This window comes from Camelus ferus, chromosome 26 (assembly GCF_009834535.1).
Source record: "Camelus ferus isolate YT-003-E chromosome 26, BCGSAC_Cfer_1.0, whole genome shotgun sequence".
NCBI lineage: Eukaryota > Metazoa > Chordata > Mammalia > Artiodactyla > Camelidae > Camelus > Camelus ferus.
Window position 1 is genome coordinate 5,384,253 of NC_045721.1, and position 21,796 is coordinate 5,406,048.

At 45.6% G+C, this 21,796-nt stretch overlaps 1 long non-coding RNA gene across 6 annotated transcripts in view; it reads left to right on the plus strand.

The window, feature by feature from the left end:
* Positions 1-21,796, plus strand: part of LOC116660102 — a 338,126-nt gene that overhangs the window by 231,880 nt on the left and 84,450 nt on the right. For 3 of the 6 annotated variants that reach the window (XR_004315484.1, XR_004315478.1, XR_004315477.1), the window contains 2 exons: positions 7,707-7,798; positions 19,718-19,844. The exons of 1 other annotated variant lie outside the window; for it this stretch is intronic. This is a non-coding gene — a long non-coding RNA (uncharacterized LOC116660102). Of the gene's footprint in view, positions 1-7,706; positions 7,799-8,618; positions 8,757-19,717; positions 19,845-21,796 lie in introns of those variants that run through there. 2 more of the 6 variants (XR_004315483.1, XR_004315480.1) reach the window with 2 other exon arrangements.

A 21,796-nucleotide genomic window follows, 5' to 3' on the forward strand; every position in this document is an offset into this window, starting at 1 on the left:
CAACGGGTGTTTCTTGAGTTAAACAACGAGAAAAAAACATAGTGTTGTTCTGAGTGAAATTGTTATGCCTCGTCCGAGTGATGGAGGAAACAACAGAGAAATATTGGGGACTTTAAAAGCATAATCTTGGTCTGTAGCATTTATATCAGAGAATCTGAAATGTGTGTCCTCATGGTCGTGGGAGCCCCGTGTTTGCTTTAAAGGGAAAACTGGGAAGGGGGTGGTCAGGACTGAGACCTCTGAGTTCTCGTGCGTCTCCGGTTTCTTTCACTGGGATTGTAAGAGGGGCAGGAGGGAAGGCCATTTAGAGAAAGACTGTTACACACCTGCTGGGTTGATAAAAGAGCAGTTTAGTCACCAGGACTTATGATTCATTGCCTCCGAATTGATTTGGGAAAGAGGTTTTCAGTCCAATTCGGTCTGAGACAGGGAGGGAAACAGCATGAACCTGCTGAGAAAAGAAAAAGACAAATGACCTATTGCTTTTCAACTGAGCGGAGGGAGCCTTTTCCTTGCAAAATAAAAAAAAATAATAATAATCTTAAGAAGTGACAGTTTTCATACTAAGTAATGTACAAGGACTTTTCCCTCCTCACTGTTGGTGCCAAGACATTTCGTTGAAGCTTATTCACTGCTTCAAACCTCAGGCAACATCTGTTTAAACTTCTGAAGCAATGACCACATCGTGAGGCACAGTGACTCCACCTCATATCACAAAAATTGCATAGGGACCATCAGCCAAAATGGGCAGGTAGACAGGCCGGCCTACTGTAAAGCTGGAAATTCTCATCCATTGAAATCCACGGAGATCCTTCCTCCCTGTGAGGCTCCCACTCGCTGTCCTGTGCTGGTACGAGCCTTTGCAGCAAATCCGAGGTTTAAAATCTTGTAGTTCAGCAATGTAAGCACACACCATTGGTGGACAACTCTTCCTTTTAAAAGGTGGTGGTGGGGGCGGGGATGGTATCCTTATGTAAAGGCATTCTTGAGACTGTCTGTATTTTTAGATCTGAGCTCCACAGAGCTCAGAGACAGAGAAGCTGTGAGCCTGATCTCAGCCTTATTTAGTGACCACCAGAGAGTTAATTTGCTAGAAACTGGGGTGCCATGTCAGCAGGGCCAGGTATGGCCTTTATTGCTAAGCCTCTCCTCTCCTTGGCTGAGCGAGTAAACTCTCTCCTTCCTGATGTCAGTACTTGGGGTCTTGGCTGCAGAAGCCTCCAGAAAGTGGCCCCTTTGGAAATGGGCAAGAAGGACCCACATTCAGCCCAAGCAGCTAATGTGCAATTTCCTAGCAGAAGTTCCTTTTCCTCGCCCGCATTTTTTCCCCCTGAGAAACTTGCCATCTTAAGGCAAATGTGCCTTGAACACTTTCAGGAGATTATCACTTTCCCCTGTGTTGTCTTTAAAATTGTATTATTGCCTTCAGCTCCCTCCTCAGTTTTCAGGACTGGACCCATTCTTTTCATTTTGAAAATAGCCTGGAGCCAAGATGGAAAAAGGAAACAACTTGCAAACCAATTTTTAAGGAGTTTTTAACTCACCAAAAATGTCAAGTTATTGCACCTTTTAAATCTCAATAGATCTATTTGTAGAAATTATACCAAAATCAGCAATTTCCCCCCTTCCCATCTTCGCCACTTCCCTCCTCCGGCGAATCCCTTGCAGACAGCCCCGTGTCCAGGTGGCTGTGGGAGGTCCTATAATTGGGTGTAATCAGATCCCCGAGGAGCTCTTCCAATGAGGCTGAGATTCTTTTGACAGAAACTTTGGTGAAGTGCAGTTGAGATAATGAAGTCCAGAATTTTCCAGACTCCTCTTAATATATCCATCATGTCCGGCCCCATCACTGACATGTTGACTCTCTTGTTTCTGATTTAAGCTGTCAGACTCAGTAAAATTGCCCCGACAGCTTTAGCATATGTGGCAGAACACTGACAAGATGTTACTTACACCTAATTAAGGCTGAGAGCATAATAAACAATCCCAGCATCCTAGCAACCCGGTTTCCTCTGGTTTCGAATTTTCTGGATCTTGACCTCAGCGCTCTGAAATTCAGGAGAATGTGATACAGGGATTCTCAGGGCTATTGCCGTGGCCGCTTTTTGGCTCCAATTTCAACATGGACGATGAAACGGAGCAAAGGGAATTTGAGAAGAGAGGTGGGAACATCATAGCAAGGGACGGAACGGACATCTCTGATCTGATGAGAACCAGTGGTCGTACTAATGATCTTTAGTTCTCTTTGCCATTGTTACTGTCCCTGCGGATGCGGGATAAATCCAGGAAGACAGGTTGTAGATGGACTGTTAAAAAAAAAATGCAGGGAAGGTGAAGGGAAGGAGATGAATACTGTGCTTAGCACAATGACTGAATAGAGAATGTGCTAAACTCAATAACAGTGAAATTGATCCCCAAAGTCATTATTAAAAAGGCCATGGGATGTGCTCCAGGGGGAAGGAAAAAAATCCCCGGTGCTCTGGTTGTTCAAAACATGTCTCGATGGAACCCACTGGTGACCCAGGATGGAGTCGTGCCATCTTGGCCCCGGCGTGGGACTGTGGTTGCCCGGTCCTAACTCACCCCTCTCCACCTTTGTCTCCTGCGGACTCAAGGCCCTCTTTGGAGCACTGGCCGTCCCTCTCATGGCAGAGTGAGGTCACTGCCTGTCCCGGGATGCAGGGCATTTTGACATTTTCCACCCCTCCCCCTCTCCCAGGCCCCAGTAAGAATCCACAAATCCAGTGGAGGGGGAAATTTTGCCATTTCCTCTGTAGAACACAGAGGTTTTATTTATGTGATGACAAGTGAATGGATTTCTTCTCTGCCGAAGTCTCCAATTCTCATACAGTTGCCAGAGGCAGGAAAAAAAAAAAAACCCAGCAATTTGGCAGCATTAAACAGCCTTTTACCTTCAAAAATACTTCCAGTTTTTCTTTTCCTTAAAAAAATTTTTTTTTTTTTGCCTTTTATGTGTGTGTAAGTAGGAGAGAGAGTGATTTTTTAGTTTTCTTTTGCTGGGTAGGAGATGAGGAAACATTTGAGGTGAAGCCACGACTTGTCCAGCTCCTTGTCCGATGGATCTGAGAGGCTCCCCCCCTCCACCCGCCGCGTCCTCTGTCAGCCCTGGGGCCTCGTGAATTCCTTGGCAGGACCCTGGTCTTCTCCTGCAGAGGGTTAGTTGTGAAGCATATTCATCCTCCAACGTCTAAATGACCCAGCCAGGAGTCGAGAAGAACGCAATTTCCTGGCCTGACTTTTTTGGACTCTGATCACTCCAGGTGTGGTGACCACTGCGGAAATGAGAGGCAGAACACGTGTGTATGTTTTTAAAAAGGGAACAGAGCTCTTGCTGGTGGGCGACCCAGACACTTCGCCAGGCTGTTGGCCCGCAGCAAGAGAGTCCTGGAGGAAAAACAGAAAAAGGAAAGGTTACTGATCATGGACAAAACAAAATGAAAGGCGTCAAGGATTTGTGTGATTTGCAAGAAGAGGCTCTTTTTTTTTTTTTTTTTAAACATTTTTTATTGATTTATAATCATTTTACAATGTTGTGTCAAATTCCAGTGTTCAGCACAATTTTTCAGTCATTCATGGACATATACACACTCATTGGCACATTTTTTTCTCTGTGATTTATCATAACATTTTGTGTATATTTCCCTGTGCTATACAGTGTAATCTTGTTTATCTATTTTGAGCTTCGGGTAAAGCCAAGTGACATCTCTCCCGCAGGGGGTGAATTTATGGGTTGTCTCAACATAAAAAGCAGGGGAGGAGGGAGAGAGTTAAATAAGAGAGTTGGGTGTTCTGTGGACTTCATCCTGGAAGGCAGTCCATTTCCAAAAACAAGTTCATCTGAATAAATCAGAGACTTATTTAGTAAGTCTGGTTCAGTGAGAGATTGGCTTTACCTTGGGAATGGCCGAGCTCTGAAGAGCGCCTCCTGAGGTCACCAGCATTTTCACGTACTAGAGAATCCTGTGTCCTGTGGTCCCACCTCCAGCTGCGACACAGAGTGTCAAGTACAAGTCTTCTGCTTGTACTTGAAGGGGTCTGGACAGGGCCAACCCTCTGGCTTTTCTGATCGGCACTGTCCTCCCCCACAACACCCCCCCCCCCCCGCCCCACCGGCTTGCTGGGAGGACCGAATAGCTCCAGGTAATCATGGACTTTTGGAGCTAGAAGGACTTTGGGGTTTGTTTTATCCAACATTACACTCCTTCTCGGTAGCATTTAAGCAATCAGGAAACTGAGGCCCAGGGCGGGTTACATGAGGTGCGGGAATTTCCCAGTCCTGGCAGGAAGCGTGATGCAAGTCTGTGACCAGAACGAAAGCCCCTTTACTCCTCTCTCTTCTATACCAGCGCGTCTCAAAGTCTTATTCTGCGGAATAATGTGAGTGCTAGAGCATGTTAATAAAAGTTATGCAAAAGGAGAGAAAGAAAGAGAGAAAGAGAGCGAGCTTTGATGGAAGGCATTTAGAAGACACTGGCTTTCGCTAAACGAAGCAGATTTGTTCACAGCCAGATTTCCCTTTTGTAAAACGCTAGCCCTTTTGTTGTTGTTGCTGCAGCATGGCAAAATTGACTACTTCTCTAGAACACGCTTTCGGAAAGACTTCCCAGCATTCGGCTCAGCCCTTTTGTGGCTAGTTAAGTGAGTGCCTGCTTTCACTCCTCTTGGCCAACAGCTCTTCAATTGTCAACAACCAGGACAAATGTTTTATTTTGGAAAGAACATGAGTCTAGAATGTGAGCCCTGGGTCCTTCGGTTCTGCCACGTCTGTTTGTACCTCCCTAAATCAACTGTTAATCTCTCTAGACCTTTGTTGCTTCATTTGTAAACTGCAAAATGATGTTGCGGACTCAGTGGTCCACCCGGTCTCCTGGGCTCCCTTCCTATTTCTGAGTTTGGATTGCGGTGATTTTCTGCCTGAGTCTGGGAAGATGTTAGGAGAGAGATTTGCCCAGTCTCCTACTCAGGAGGCTAACTGCAAGCTCTTAAGTCCTCAGAAAGTTTTATTTTAAAAAATTATTCTAGGCAGAAAATATTTCAAAGATGAGGCTGCTTCCTCACTTATAAGCCAGAACCCCAAATTTAGAGTTTCAGGGGAAATTTTTTTTTTTATAATTAGAAAAAAAGTAATCCCCTAAATGTTTAGACTTCAGGGAAGACAAAGGCACTTTGGATTCTGAACCAAAATCCACATCAGAGTTTCATTTCATTGCTCTGCTTCACCCCATCCTTTTTTTTTTTTAATTTTTTAATTTACTTTTTGTTGGGGGGAGGTATTCATTTATTTAAATGGAGGGACTGGAGATTGAACCCAGGACCTTGTGCATGCTAGGCATGCACTCCACCATTGAGCTATACCCTCCCCCTGGTTCACCCCATTCTTAATTCCTGATCTGCATGCTTAATCCTGTTGTGGTAATTGGGCTGGAATTCTGGAGAGTGATGGACAGATAGAAAATAGAATCCCAGTGCATTTCAGCAGAATGTATGATTGACACCTGCAAGCAGGGTTGAAAGGGGTCTCACAGGAAACAAAACAACTGAATGCCCCTCCCTACGGAAAACTTCCATTGAGAACCACAGGCATCGCTCTGAGCTATGAAGATTCCTGAGGTCCTTGACCAAAGTCTTAGGGCCCCTAACCTTCACGGATCATGATTTCGCCTCACCAAGTGCCAGTGGGTGGTGAGGAAAGAACGCAGGGAGAATTTATGGGCATTTCTTTCACAATCAGCACGTTTGATAAAGGTGGTCTTCAAGACGAGGTGTCCTCTTGTGAGTCTCCCACTTGGTCTAGAAATGTGTAGAAAGTTCTGGATTAAAACTTTCCCTTCTGTTGCCACATCTGCCTCCTTATTCTCTGAGAGGAAGATGGGGAAGGCTGGTGGCTGTCCTTCCTGTCAGGGGCGAGTATGGTTTCTCAGGGAAGGCTGGCTTGGGTCCCCCCAACATTGCGTTTGATCCTCGTATTCATCCAAGGCTTTCTAGTGACCCTTTATCACTTTTTTCCTCCCCAGATGTGCTGGGTGTGCACTTTGGGGGGTCAGGGGGAGAGGGGGTGGTTGCCGACCCCCAGGCAACCAAGGTGATGGAACCCCCCACAGTCAGGGCTGCAGGCTCACTGACTCTTGGGAGCTGCCTAACACAATGGCAGGAGACAGGCGTTCATCTCTTGTCCCTGAGTTCCTGGGAGGAATGGGATGATGGAGTGGAAGAAGGCTGGGACAGAAGCTGGTAATAGAAATACAGATTTTGAAATGGGGAGATGGGTCATCTTTTGAGTGCTGAGTGTTTGGGGTTGTTTGTTAATCACTCATACTGATGAGTCAGACTAAAATCCATTGCCTTCCATAAAGACGTCCAACAGTGTGCTTGGTGAAAGGCACTTCTTAGTCCATAACTCTTCCTTCAGTCTGAGGCCACAGGGTACCATCTCTCTCTCTCTTCCTTAACTCTGGGCTTGACTTGCCGCTGGCTTTTTTCCTGAAGGGACCTTGGAATCCCAGGGGTAGGGGCTGTGGTCTTTGAGCTATTGCTCCCCAGTTACCACCAAATACCTGTCCTGCTTCCAGGAACAGTCTGAATCCAGCCCAGTGCTGAGAAACCCCAAGATCAACACAGTAGGCATTTACCAGCAGGGATCCAAGCCTCCAGCCCATTAATCATCAGGTAGGATGGAGAAGCCTGGTTCCTCCATTCCTGATGATGTTCCCATCTTGGGGACCACTTTTAACATTCCGCAACTGGTAACGATTTTCTAAAATTAAAGTTCTTCTGTTTCTCTCTGTCTCCTTCCCGCCCATGAGCCCTGGTTAATGGGTCCTTTGTTCTGTCTGCTGCTTGCTGCTGGGCTAATCAGGGTATATCACACAGGAGCTCCCAAGAGAGCATGAGCCTGCTTTAGGGAGATGAAGGCAGGCAAAATCTGGGGACGTTTTCCTGGTTCTGTGATGGAATGGCATCCGCGACGGGGTGGACTGGACCTGCGAAGGAGAAGTCTACGAATGGAAACCCGTTAGCGCAAGGGCTTGCGACGGTTGCCTTAGCCATAATGCCCCACCCCTCAAATGCAGAAATGCTTCTGAGTTTTTCCGGCTCCCAGATCACTTCCTGCTTTGAAGTGGGGCCATCTTTTTTCTGGATTGTTGTTGCCCAGGAAACGGTGGCCCAGCTTTGGCCTCAGAAAGCATCTCAGTGGGCTTAAAATCCTTCCCCATAGCCATCCTTCATAGAATCGATGGCTCAAAGAAGCCACTTCCCGCTAACCTGCCACCCTGCAGCAGGAAAAGTGAATGAAGCAGGAGGCTGTAGTCATGAGTTTGGGGTAGGGTGGTGTCAAATATTGTTTTCTAGGAACACCTTCAAGATCAGTGCTCATTCATTCAACAAGTACTTATTAACCTTGTTCTAGGTGCTGGGGACTTACGAACAATAAGAATCAGACCCTCAAAGCCCCTCCTCCCCCTCATGGGGGGAGTCAGATCAATAAACTAGGTGATGCTTCTGCGGTGAGAAGCGTTGCCGGAGTGCACTTTGATCTCCGAGTGTTTCATTCTCCCAATTAATCATAAACATGAGACTTTAGTGTCATGTTTTACGACTAACAAAGCCTTTTCACGTGTCTGTCACATTGTCCTCCCAACAGCCTCATCGCAGGCACATCAAGTGTTGTTATTATCTCTTCACAGATGAAGCGATGGAGCCCGGAGAGGGGGACTTGAACATAGTCATGTGTCCAATATGCCACATGCAGGGGCTTCCCGCCAGATCTCGCTCCAAGGTCAGTGCGATGTCCTCTGTACCTTGCAGCTTCCTTGAGTCTCCAAGATCATGGGGTCCTTGAGATCTGCTCTGACAACAGCCAGGGACTTGAGAGTCAAGGGTAAAGAGGAAGGCAGGTCAGTGGAGGAGAGCTTTGCAGCCTGTCAGTGGAGCATGCGTTTCTCCCAAGAGCAGGAAAGTTCCTTAAGTGGCCTTTGGCTCAGCTGAGGGTCTGCTTCATCTCTTCTTGACGTGGTCCCTGGGAAGAGGGGAGTGGGGCTGGACAGCGGTGGGGGATGTGGGGAAGGCTGTCATTTCAATGTTGTCTGTTATCCATCCACACGGCCCCTGGGGCCCTATTTTCAGACTTGTCTGCTTGCCCAGAAAGGGGCTGGCCCAAGTTTCACAGAAATGAGAAGCACATACACTTGGCCTAAGCAACAGAAATGATGAAGAGACGCCTGCCGGTTCAAACCCGGGACTTCCACAAGCCGGAGCAGAGTGGGGACTTTTTCCTGCCTGCTTAAAAGTGAAGTCCTCTAATTAGAATCAGAGCTTCATAGGATATTCGAATTGCCATGAATTGGAGAGATGACAGTCCAACTACTTCATTTTACAGATGAAGGGCCGAGAGGCAAGGGGACTTGGAAAGCATCGTGCAGTGATTTATGGGGTAGGGAGGCAGCCCTCCTGACTCCCGATCCAGTGCTCTCTCCTCCCCATCGGGCTGCTTTCCCCGTTCGCCGCAAAACTCAGAGTGTGGTGACAGCTCGGGCGGAGAAGTGGTTCCTGGGCCAGAGGGCTGATCCCCACCCTCACCTGTGACTTCTTGTGTTCAGTCTAGTGAACACCCCCTTTGAAGCCGCGGGCAACCTGGCCCCGTGATGGCTGCCGAGAGAAGACGGTACCTCGAGGGCGGTACAGGGAACAGAACCACCGGTTCTGGCCTGAGCATCTGAGCAGGATGCGCCTCTCAGAAAGGAGCTCCCTCCCGGTTGCAAGTATATCATACCTTTTACAAAAAGTCACTTTGAGGTCACCGTTGTTTGGTCCAGTATTTCAATACATTAAATGCAATTACTTCACCGTTGATTTACCTGTCATTACAGGCATGTGTTTGAACATGATTTATTGAGTGAGTTCTGTGCCAGTTGACTTGCAATAGATTGCACAATATTCAAAGGGGCTCATTTGCTTGGCATTACATTAGAGGCATGATGATTGCAACACAAAGCAATGTAAATGAATTCTGAGAGCCTCCATCATTCATGTTGTCATGTCCTGAATTCTATTATTATTTATTACCATAATTGTCCTGTGTTTCCTGGGGCGATAAATTAGGACTGATGGGCCCCGCTGACAGTCAAGAGCTGGACTCGCTCTATATAATTTAATAGGGAGACTGGAGGGTCTGTGTGTTTGGAGGAGATTTTGGTAATGGTAAAAAAAAAATTTTTTTTAAATGAAAGAGAATTTTTTTTTTTTTACAAAAGTACAAAAACCTTCCAAGGTTTTTTTTTTTTTTTTTTTTTTGCCTCCTCTTTAATGCCTTGGCTGCATTTTAAGGCTTTGATAAAAGCTGAACTGTAAGAAAGAAAAGTTCTGTCTTTCAACACAAGCTGGTGATAGCTCACTGCCTCATGCCAGTCTTTTTTACACTGAATGCCAACAGGTGGCGTTAACTCTCACACGGGCAGGGCGTCCTCCTACACCATCTGGAATTGGCTGGGAATCCAATGGTCCGCCCAATGAGGGCCACCATATTAATTTGAGACTTTCACATATTTTAGGCCAAAGGACTCTGGGTATTTGACCTCAGAGAGTAACACTTTAGCAGAAATTGAAGGGGATGCTTTTCCTAGAACAACAGAGAAGGAGTAACACAGATGATAGATACAAACTGGCTTTACAAGATGTTCATGTGCTGGGCAAATATCAGCGTAAGGTATTAATAAAATCGCACGAGGCACATGCTGGAAGAGACGATCAGATTCAACCATCTCACTTAGAGACGAGAACACTGGGACCCAGGGAAATACAGCCAGCAAAGGAATTCCCTGCTAAACCCAAATCACAGGAGAACCATAGGCAGCTGGCCTTTTGGTCCGAGTGACGTGCAAGGAGGGCTGAGGTGCTGTCAAGTGCAGAGGCAGACATTACCGCAGGGCGTGGTCAGGGGAGGAGCTCAGATAGTCTCAGCCCTCCCCTTTCGTCGAGCTGGGAAGGAGTATGACGTGAAGTGGCTAGGAGGCAGTTGTTAGGCAAACGTGCCAAGCCAAGAATCTCCCAGAATCCCCACTTAGCCTAAATCCCCTTGGACCAATTTTACTTCCGAAAATAAGCAATCTGTCTTTGACCCCTGGGTCAGAGGTCAGGATTTCATCATCTCATGGAAAGAAATTTCTGATCATTTATGCCTATGTCTTTGGTCCTCTGTCTTTACTGCAATCATGAAAAGCCTCAGTGGGAGCTCAGTGTTAGGCATAAAAGGGGATCCCTGGGAATGAACCAGGGAAAGAAGCTGAATTTTGTTGAGGGAACTAGGGAGTTAGGATAGAATTGCAGCCAGGATCGGTTCAGTCGGCTATACATAATCTCTTCAGCGGAAACCCTATCTAAGGGGTTTTATTTTCTATTACTCAAGAGCTTAAAGGAAAGACTTCATCCCACTTGTCTGAATTTAGCGGTGTTTATATGTGGCACTAAACGGTTTTATTCAGATGGATTCAGGCAGCGCCATGAAATCGATGCATTGCCACTTAGTCAATCGGATTGGGTTGTTAAAACAAGTGAATTCATCAGACCACTTCTTAAAAATCAGATCAGATCATCTGTGTGTATCCTGCCTGTCCCCCGGGGCAATGGGCATTATAATCAGAAATCAACCCCAAATAAGCTAAGCCAAAAGCCTCAAGTCATCCTGGCCCACGCTCAGCCCATCCCTACAGATCAGAAACCAAGGAACCTCTCCGCACGCCGCCGGATGAACACACGCTCTAGACCCACGGGGTTGGAAATGACCACGGGTCCTAGGTGTTTTCATGTCTCACAGCAGGTGGCAGAGTCTTCCGTTTTACAGGGTCAAGGAGCAGTTTGTGGCTGCAGCAATCAAGGAAGAGGAGACAGAAGATGGTGTGGGAAGGGGGCTGGGACATGCCTGTTACCTCCCTCCCTGGAAATGGATGCTGGATTTCTGGGGCATCCCCGATGACGAGTGGGCCCCATCATTTCTTTGGGGATGACCTCAGGGCTTCTGAGTTATCAAAAGAAAAGCTGCTGTCTAGCCTCACTATGTGCCGACCACATGATCGAAGTCTTCCAGCAAGGAGGGGAGGCGAGTAATCACGCCATTAGCAAAAGGAGTCTTAAACTCGGTATTTAGGGTCTGAGTCTTGCTTTTAGAAAGACCTTGACCTGGGGACTGAGTGGATACCGTGTTTCTCCATCAGAAATGTGCTCTCGCTGGTGTCCTGTCTTTTGCAGGAGGGGAGAAATTAACAAAGTGCACTTATCTATTTATAGCCTGGTTGTGGCCACATGCCCCATTAGAATAAAATCACTGCCACCAAAACAGGGACTGGGTAGCGTGATTAGGATGAAAGGCCCCAAATTATAAAACAGCAATATGGTTTATAATTTTGACAGTAAAACAGAAAATAGCATGAGATTCTGTCTGTGGAGCAGATCTTTGTGTGTCCAAAGGCAGGAACTCTGGCCAGGCCGGGGCCCAAGTCAATGATGGTCACCCCGTCTTCTGGCCACTGGCAGGTTTACTGGCCCAGTAGTCACAGTTTGAGCCACTTTCCAGACCAGGGAGGGTAACAAAATAAAAGGAGAGTGGTGATTTGGGGTGGATGTAAGTCCATTTAAGTAAAAACAGGTAAACATGACCAACGTGGAAGATATTGGGCCAAATCCACCAAATCCACACCCGAGTCCGTTCTGATGAGAGATATTCATGTTCTGGACCAAGATCAATTTACATCAAATTTACATCAAGTATCTTCTTGTACTTTTTTTTTTTTTTTGCAAGAATGTAATTGAAAATAATTAAAATGTAAATTTTTTGTGTGTTTTTGGTCAGAATGTCCCCTGCCCATGAGTCTGGCCAGCCACTCAGAAACACCTCTTAACAAAACAGAGGGTGACACCTCCCGGTGCTCCTTGGCCCCTGCAAAGCGGGTTTCCTGCCATGAGTGCAGGCAGATTTTTGAGGCACTGACCTGGAAGGTGGTAGCAGTTCAGGGGTGAGAAGGTATTGAATCAGGAGACTGGCAGAGGAGGAAACACTGGTCTGCAGAGAGCATTTTGGGGGGCTTTGTTTTGGAGGAGAAAGCTCTGATGCATTTGTCCCAGGGGTGGAGCTGTTGGGCTGAGAAAGAGAGTTTGAGTCGTGGGAAAAACCAGCCAGTTTTAAAATCCTGACTCTTCCATTTCCCAGCTGGGTGACTTGGCATAGGTCAGGAAATCTCTGCATGTCCCTTTTACAGCCTGGTGACAAATGCAAGCTCCTGTCCCTTAGGTCAGCGTTGTTGTCACTATCGGGAGTAGAGGGAGTCCTCGTGGCAGAGGGATCCTGGACTACTGCACTTGGCCATGAGGTTTGTAGCTTAGAGAGAAGGTGAGACAACTGGAGTCTGAAAAAGCCATCTTCGTGGGTCAGTAGAAGAACTGAAGAGTTTTGACCTATGACGTTTTGATGCTCTAGGACCACTCCATCCAATGGAACTTTCTGTGATGATGGAAACATTCCACACATGCACTCTCCAACCTGGAAGCCACGGGCCCCTGCCACTTGAATGTGGCCAGTACAACGTGGGAATTTTTTGTTGTTGTTGTTGATTTTTTATTGATTTTTAATTTTATTGGATGTTCACTTCTTCCTCTTTTAAGTAGTCCCAGATGGCCACCGTGAGGGACAACACAGTGTTCTAGAACACTGATTCCCAATTCGAGCCTTTGAATCCTTTGGGAAACTTTAAAAGGCCTCGAAGACTTGACTTCATGCCATTTAAATCCTGGCATGAGACGTCACAAAGTTCCCTAGGCGACTGTGCTGTGTAGCCAAGGTTGGGGACCACTGCTCCGGGGTCCTCTGTAGGTGCTCATGTCAATCACGACTCTCGCCTTGCTAAACAGAAGAGCCCAGGGAGACTGGCTTGCCTTGGGATGTTTCTATTAGGATTTTTCTCTGTTGAGAACTCCAGTAAGTTTGCTCTTGGAACAAGTCTAGATAACTCCAATTTGGTCATGTTTTTCACAGTCCTGGACGTGTATTTCCCTTGGCCGATCGGACTGGGGAGGGTCCTCAAGTGGGGAGGGAGAATGGTTTGGGTGAGGGTAAGAGGAAGGAATGTAGAACAAGAATCCTACCAGGATAATGAGAGGCTTCCTCCCCAAGTTCTGAACAACCCTCCCTCTTCTATTTCCCTTCTATTTTCCCAAAGGGAAGTTTTGTTTCATACTGGCCAAATGGGGGCTTTTTAGTCAAAAGACGCAGGGGCGTCTTACCTCCTCGTAGAGAGACAGTATCACTGATAACTTGAAACCCAACTAGACCGGGAGGGAAATGCTTCGCTGAGACTGGAAGAGCCAGAACTGGGTTTTAATGAGACACACATTTTATTTCTAAAGTAACTGGTCTTATGTTTATTCCAGAGCAAGTCCTCAGGGCTCGGAGACAAGAAGGGTAATAAAATGATAACGAGGGCGTCCAGGACCCTCACAAAAGCTCTGTTCCTTTAAGTGGTTCCTTCAAGGAGGTCCCCACTGCTGCCCCAGTCCTTGGTGGTGGTGCCTGATGGAACTCATTTCTGTTCTAAATCAGCGCTAGTCCTGAGTGAGTATGTGCTGAGAAATAGGCTCTAGGAATGGAAGCAGAGCGGAAGTGGTGTGATCAGACTGTCTCCACATCCTGTGGCTCCGGGACTGCATCCTGCTGTGGTCTCGGGCTGCTGAGCCGTCCCTAGCCCTTCCTCCCCACAGTCCCTAACCCCAATCCCACATCTCCTCATTCAACAGGGTAGAAGAGGCGAGGAAGGGTGAATCCTCCTTCTCCGAGGAAGGAGAAGCTTTCATTTGAAGACCTAGGAAAGCCTCAGAACTTCTGGTTCTGGATTTCTTATTAGTGGGCTCTTCTTAAACTTGACACAGCCTCACAATGCTTTTGCCATATGAGCCGCGTGACCATATTAGAGAGAAAGCCAGTCTCTAAATAGCAAAGAAGGGTTAACAATTGTTAACAGCTTCCTTTTCCATACTGAGCACCAAGGCCCTTGGCACCATTGCCCCGGAGTGCTCCTGGTCTCGTTTCTGATGGGATGGAATCCCCTCCACCCAGGACTCTGTGTGTCTTCAGGGAATACTATGTAAAACCGCATTGCATGTAGTATCTCATTTAATACTCAGAATTACTCAATGAACAGCCATCCTTACCTCCGCTTTACGGCTTATCCAAATCACCTGTCTAGGTAGATTCGGAATTGGAACCTGTGTTCCTAACCTCTGCACTGCTAGGTGAGAAATAGGCTGGAGCTCCCCCTAGTGGTCATCATGTGGAGCCCACCGATCCTACGTTAATTGATTTCTGCCTAATTGCTATTCATCTTCCCTTGTTGCCCTCTTGACCACGTATTTCCAAACCCTGGCCGTTAAAGCAATGGTCTTAAATCCCAAACTTCACCTTCCTTCCACCTTAGCCCTTATTTCCATCTCTTTCCAGAGAGCTCTAAACTCTTATCTGATATCTAATCTGAAACTACGCTCCCAAACCCTTGGGACTTTTCATATTTTAAAAAAACCTCACAGAGCTCCCCAAATAATTCTCTGGACATCCTTCCATTTCTTAACGTTAAGCAACCTCTAACTTTCCTCTGAAGACTCCATGTCTCTTGTAACCGTCTCCAGCTTATCCCTCTCTTGTGTCTCTCCCTACACCGAGCAGAAGGCAGGACTGGCACTTCTGGGCTGTCCCTACTTCTCCCAGCCATCGTTTGGTGACCTTTATCCAACGACCTTGGCAAGTTGAAATTCATATACCAGAATTTGTACCACTTTCTTTCTTTCCTTAATGACCCCAGCACAGGGTTTACAGTCTTTGTTTTCTTGCTCAAGTCTGAGGGACTCCAACATGGAAACTGACCATCTTCCCAGTTCTGCTCAGACATAGTTGAAGCTCCATATCCTCAGGGAGTTCTCTCCTGCCCTCACGGAGCTGCTCACCTGGGTGACAGTAAAGATCACCATGGACAGCTTGGCATGAAGTTCTCTGGAGCTCATGGGACTGGGTTTGAATTCTGCTCCTGTCACTGTGCGCCTCGGAGCAGATGGTTCAGCCATCTGTAGCCTTAGTTTGTCCATCTGTGAAATGGGACAATAGTCAGACCCTACTGATGGGGTTGTTGTAGAGATTTAATGAGATGATACACAGAAACTGCCCAGTGTACTGTCGGGCACTTTAATACCTGACACAGTCAGTGTGAGCTGTAGTTCTCACCATTCTGATCATCAGCACTGAGAATTCTTCCACGACTTAGATCTTGAACTCTATTACATTTGCCGAGACCATAACCTCCTCCCTGCTTTCACCTTTCCTACTCCCTCATGTCGTTAAAGCAACGTTTATTCTCATTGTGATCTTGTCCATCGTTCATTGCCCACTGGCCTCTATTACATTCCGAGCTCCGGCCCCTCTCAGGCCCCCAGCCCCTTCTCAGCCTCTTCTGCTCTCAGCGGATTCCTTTCCTCTCATTTGCCTGAGACGACGAGGCTCTTCTACCGGAGACCCTTCGAGGTTTCAGCTCTCTGCTAAGTGCCTCTGCTTTCTCTTTTCTTTGTTGTTTTATTCATCATCTCTTTCTTTATTCTTCTCACAGACAGGGAAGCCTGCACTTTTTCCTAATTCCAGTGAGTCTCTCTACCCATGTTCTTAAGTCTATCCGTTCCTGCTTCCTCTGAGACTGACTCCAGGAGCCTTCCCAACCCCGCAGTCACACTCCACACCTGCTCTGTGAGCCAGGCTTGTTGAGAATTTCTCCTCCGCGTAGCCTCCAGAGATTTACATAATTCTGTTTCCTCCCTTAATTCCTCTCCCCGCTCTTCCTTTAAAAGTTCCATTTGGCATCTTTCTCCCTTTCTTTTCCTCCCCATCTTGTAAGCTATTCATTACGCCTCACCTGTTGACTTTACTTTCCGTTCTGTACTCTGCCTCTAAGTGGTCTGACTCATATTCAGTTTCATATCACCTCTCTCCACATATCACAGACAGAACTGCGGGGGCTGGGCAATCTAGTCTAGTGATACACGCTATAAGGAAAAAAAGAAGCAAGAATACAGGTGAGCTGAAGCAGCCCCGAGCATACGGGTTTTGTAAGGACAGTCGAATAAACTGACATTTAAAATACAATGCACTTACTACCCACTGATTTAAAAGCAAGTTGGAACTTGATTTTCAAGAAACTCCCAGCTTTAGCCCCAAGAGAACTCGCCAAGTTTACCTCCTCTAGAAATCCCTTGTGTTCTAAACAGAACGTCTTCCTCCTAAAGCTCACTTATGCTTTTTTCTTCTCTCCTTTTTTCACCCTCTGGGTCTTTGTTTATGAATGCCCCGCTGGCCATACAGTTGGGAGAAAGACCTGTTTAGAATTATCTGAGCCTTGATCTATAAACTTTGGAGTTTATATTATGTATACACACATTTTTTTTTTGCGCTGTTTTACAACTCACTGAATTTTTCAGTAAAGCATCAGTTCTGTAAATGGACAGAAAGCAGGCTATTTGGAACTTCACCAAAAGTTGTTCATCATTTTAGAAAATACATCACTAACAGCAATGCCGTTGCATTGTTTGAATCCAAGAAAATGTACGCATATCTGTCTGCATTCATAGCCGGTACGTTCTGGTGATTGTATGTAGAGAGGCAGGTACCCGAATATTACCTGCTGTCTTCTAGTCATGCTTGAGTGTTTTCATATTGAAACCCTCTCCTCGGATTTCTCCTTTCCATTAATCCAAGCAGGATGTCATATGATTTTTGAAATTATATATATAGGTAGGCTATATTATTTATGAAATTTCACTTCAGGATAACAAATGGAGTGGTTTAAAATACTTTATGTAAAAGGGACTTCAGATGCAATTAGGCTGAGAACCACGGATGGAAAGAATCAGGGGCCTCATGAGAGGCTGGCCAGAGAAGATTACATGGGGTTTATTTGTATTCATATTGGGACAAAATGAGCCTTTGATTCTCCTATATGGATGTGCAAAAGTATAGCTTTTCTGTAATTCATCCATTTCTGATATCCTCACATCTATTAAGACAAAACCAAAAAAGCCCTTCTCCTAGGAATGAGTATTTGCTTAATGTTTTAGGATTGACTGAACGTTTGCATTGAAAATATTCCACTTAAAAATTTAAAAATATAAAATATTTCATTTGGTTCTCAAAACCATCCCATGAGGTAGATACTGGTCATGGCTATTCTTATTATTTGCTGAGGAAGTTGACATAAATCAAGTGACTTGCTTTAGGTCACCTCTCTGGGTACGTGGTTGATGCTTGACCTGCTTACTGGATCACACTTTCTTGTGTGAGTCACACTGGAAGGGTGGCATTTTATTGATACAGAAGGCACCAGACAGACACACACGAATTCAAGTATCGACGCTGAACATCAATGGAGTTCATGTCTCCTAGACTTTCCACAAGAATAAAATGGGGTAACGTACATAAAACGTTAAGAATGGAAATTGGCATAAGAAAGGGACTCAGGACTGATGCATTTCTCTCCAAACTCCATGGCTACAAGAAGGTACCCTGGTTATTCTCCTGGAGGCAGAAAAGACTGGGTGTACTGGATGGTCACGGAGAGCTGGGAGCATCTTGTGCACAAATGGGACACATAAGGGCAGGCTCACGTGGAGATCTTCCTGCTCTGTCAGTGGTCAGGTTGTGTCAATGGCACATTCATCTCCACAAGGTTTTAAAATGTGTCTCCTTGCGCCTCCTTTGTTAAAGCCACCGTGCTCTCCTCGTCTCAGAACGAACAGGAACCAGAGCTTGAGGAGAGCATGTTGAAGCACATTTGGATCTGCAGTCACTCCCAACTCTACAGCATCCGTGGAAAGTTTGGCAAACAGGAAGATGTTCAGCCCAGGCCTGGAAGTCTCAGGGGAGGCACAGAGGCCTCAAAACATGGCTCTGAATTTCCTTTCACGGTCATCTCCGAAGCATGGCCCCAACCTGAATAAATAGAGAGGGAGGAAAACAGGAAATGGTAAAATAGCCCAGTGGAAAGTGAACGCACAGCAAAGGTACGGTCTTCTCTCCGCCTGTTAGGCTCTGTGGGAAGCTGAGAAAATCAGAATCCACGAAGAAAGGTCCCTCTTGTGGTTTTGGTCCATCTCCCATCCTGCCCACTCCTCCCCAGCACCGGGGCTTGTGCACACAGGGCGATCCAGTGGAGGTTCTGTAAGGCCACAGTGCATCTGGTCCAGATTAAACGATGGGCAGAATGCTGCTTATCAACAGTTTCCTACATTGTTCATCTCCCTCTTGGTTCGGCTTTTGACCAACGCTGTTGAAAACAGAGTTGGCCATCAGTCCAACCATGCCCCTCAAAGAATCACTGTTGTGGATGAAAACCTTTGGACCGGGGGTCTGGAGCCTGGATTGTCGTGTCCGCTCCGCTCCTCTTAGCTTCAGCCTCCTTGTTTGCAAAATGACAGGGCAGAGAGAGATGATATCTAAGGAGAGAAAGCCAGACGCGCTGTAGCCTAGTCTCAGGCCACGAACGTGCAGAAGACCGGCAGCTGTTTTGAGATGTCTGCTCATGAAGTAGACGTGATGCCCACTCGTGGAAACGTTCCTCCGAACAAGAGATAGTCTGTGCCTGGGGCAGCCAGTCAAGGCTCTCGGATCTCCTAAAACACACCCGTATGAAATGTGCAAAGTTAATATTTAATTATTTTGAGAGTAGAGTTGTAGGGCCTTCTGCCACTAATTTTAAAAGGATGGTGCATAATTGGCCCTACACATAACAAAATACACATTCTGTAACATATATTTTCTGTTGCTCTTCCAAATCTTTACCATTCAAGGAGAGAGTGTTTTTAGCAGAGGAAAGAACTGGATAATTTCATCGCAGACCTACTTGTTACCCTAAACAGGGCAGTTATCTCAGCATTCCTTTCACCTGAGATTTGTTGAATGTGATCTATGAGCTAATGCAATCTACAGCCTCAAAAACCATCTCAAAACCATAGACCGTTTCTGCTCTGGCACAGAGGCAAGGAACTAGGGCTGTTTGGCTGAATGCCAGAATGCCAGGAAGTTGACCAGATAGCCCCAGTCAAGGTCCGTGTGTCCTCACAGTGGGTAAGTGACCCCGTGTGCCTTCCCATGACCCGTGCCAGTGTATTTCCGCTGCACCACGCCTGACAGATGAAACTTGACTTTGCATCAAAAAAGCTCTTTCCCGTAACCCTTCTTGGGCACTAATAGGTTTTTGGCCTGAGGTTTGCTGCATTCTGGTTTCGTGATGAAGTCGGGGAAGGAGAAGATACATTTTCAGAGGCTCTGTCAATACTCAGCAGGTCCTCTCCAGACAACGAGGCTACCGTGCAGGAGACGAGACCCTGCTTGGGCAGATCCCAGGCGGTTTGATTTAGAAGGTGTACACGTCTGCCAGGCACCACAGAACCATTGTGATGCCAATTATACGCCAGAGGAATCCACGGTTCAGAGAGAGATTTAAGCAGGGGATCAGTGGACTTGCTCGGCAGGAACACGGCTGGGTTTCTTGTTTCCCTCCAGGTTTTAGGATGCACGTATTCTTTCGTAGCTTGATGGTGCTCTCAGTGTAGTACTGACCTGCCCGGTGTTTCCAGAGTTGTTTTTGACATCCTGTCTTCTCATTCCATCTTTACCAACCTGCAGAATTTCTGCGCTCAGGACCCCGGCGACCCCATGTTTTCTTTGAACTCTTTGCTCTGGAACTGAGGTCAAACAGACACCTTCAAGACCTTGAGGATGCAGCTGTTGCGAACCCCTGTATCACTCTGAGGTTAGTCATGGTGCCATCGATATACTATCAGGATAGTCTTTGGAGTGTTTCAAGTAATAATATTCGAAACAGAGGTATATGTTTGCAAATTACTAACATAAGCACCCCAAAAAGGTTTGGAATGAGGGTAAGCCACCACCACTACTGTTGGGTTCAGAAATATTTTTTATTGTGATTTAGGGGCCAGGAGTCATGACCCCTGTGACCCAAATGTCACAATGTTCTTCTCTCTGCCCCACTCCTCAGGCATCCCCTGGCAGATTAAGTTACTGAAATTCAGATTATTGAAAATTGTATTTCTGAAAGTGTAATTCTTTCATATTGGTCTCTCTAGTAAGCAACGTGAGCCAAGGAATTATGTCATTTCATTTTTCTGAAAAAAAAAAAAGTCAATGTTTAGAAAGGGACTGGCATGTAGAATTTCTTTAACCAATATTTAACAATGAATGAATGGAATTTATTTATTCTGATTTTAGACGTGACACCAAAGAAACATATAACGCCGGTCGAATTTCTTCGTATCTATAAGCATCTAATTCTACGTCTCAAAAAACAAAAGGACTTTTGCCAGATGATTTGGGAAGTTTCTTTTAGCTCCAACATTCTAAGTTACTTTCTTTTTTTTTTCCCCTGTGCTTTGAATTTTTGTTACTTCAACCACTGACAATCACCTAATGTCTCTCTTTTATTTTTTAACCCGTTAAAATTTTTTTCTTTTTTTAATTTACAATGTTGTATTAACACTTTTTCTTATTTCAAGATGGCAGGGGTTCATTTTGCCCAAATTTGATTACTATACAAGGGCAATAATAAAGTTGAAGTCGCAGGCTTGTCTCAAGAAATATTTAGACTATGTGAAGTCAGTGGCGTTTCTAAGGCCCATTAAGAATTATAACATCTTTCTCTGTGGTGGGTGGTACAAGCTACTTTGTTAATTTATACATTAATAATTCACTGCCTAGGGCTGACATGGGAGAGAGAGAAGTGTGAACACTGGTAGTGACACTCCCTTCTGTCAAATAGCACAAATGGGTGCAATGTGGTTAAGAAAGGTATAGATGGTCTTTTATAAAAGAAAGATATAAACATCACAAGATATTGAACATAGTTCCCTGTGCTATGCAGTAGGACCTTGTTGTGTATCTGTTTTATATATGGTAGTTTTCATCTGCTAATCCCAAACTCCTAATTTATCCCTGCCCTCCTTCCTCTTTGGTAACCATAACTTTGTTTTCTGTGTCAGTGAATCTCTTTCTGTTTTGTAAATAAGTTTATTTGTATCATATTTTAGATTCTACATCTAAGTGACGTCATATGGTATTGTCTTCCTCTGATTGACTTCACTTAGTATGATAATCTCTAGGTCCGTCCATGCTGCTGCAAATGGCGTTATTTCATTCTTTTTTTGTGGCTGAGTAGTTCCATTGTGTGTGTGTGTGTGTGTGTGTGTGTGTGTGTATCTCACATCTCCCTTTGTCCATTCATCGGTTGATGGACATTTAGGTTGCTTCCATGCTTGGCTATTATAAACAGTGCTGCTGTGAACACTGGGGTGCATGTATCTCTTCAAATTGGAGTTTCCTCTGGATATATGCCCAGGAGTGGGATTGCTCAATCATATGGTAACTATCTTTAGTTTTTTAAGCAACCTCTATCCCATTCTCTTCTGAGGCACTAAAGAGAATGTCATCAAAGTTTTCTGGGTTTGATTTGACTTAATAATTAGACTTCTGTGACTTTTGCATAATTAGAAGAGACCAGAGAGGCTAAGAGTGACTAGTACCCCTGCTAGTCAGTAGAGAAAGGGATCAGGTCAGTAATTTCTTTTCTAAAATGGCATTTTACTCTTTTTTTTTTTTTGACATATGTGTATATAACACCTTACATATACAAACATCTCTTAGTCTTCATAATGATATATTTTTTGTCATCCAAAGTGGCTTGAGTTATAT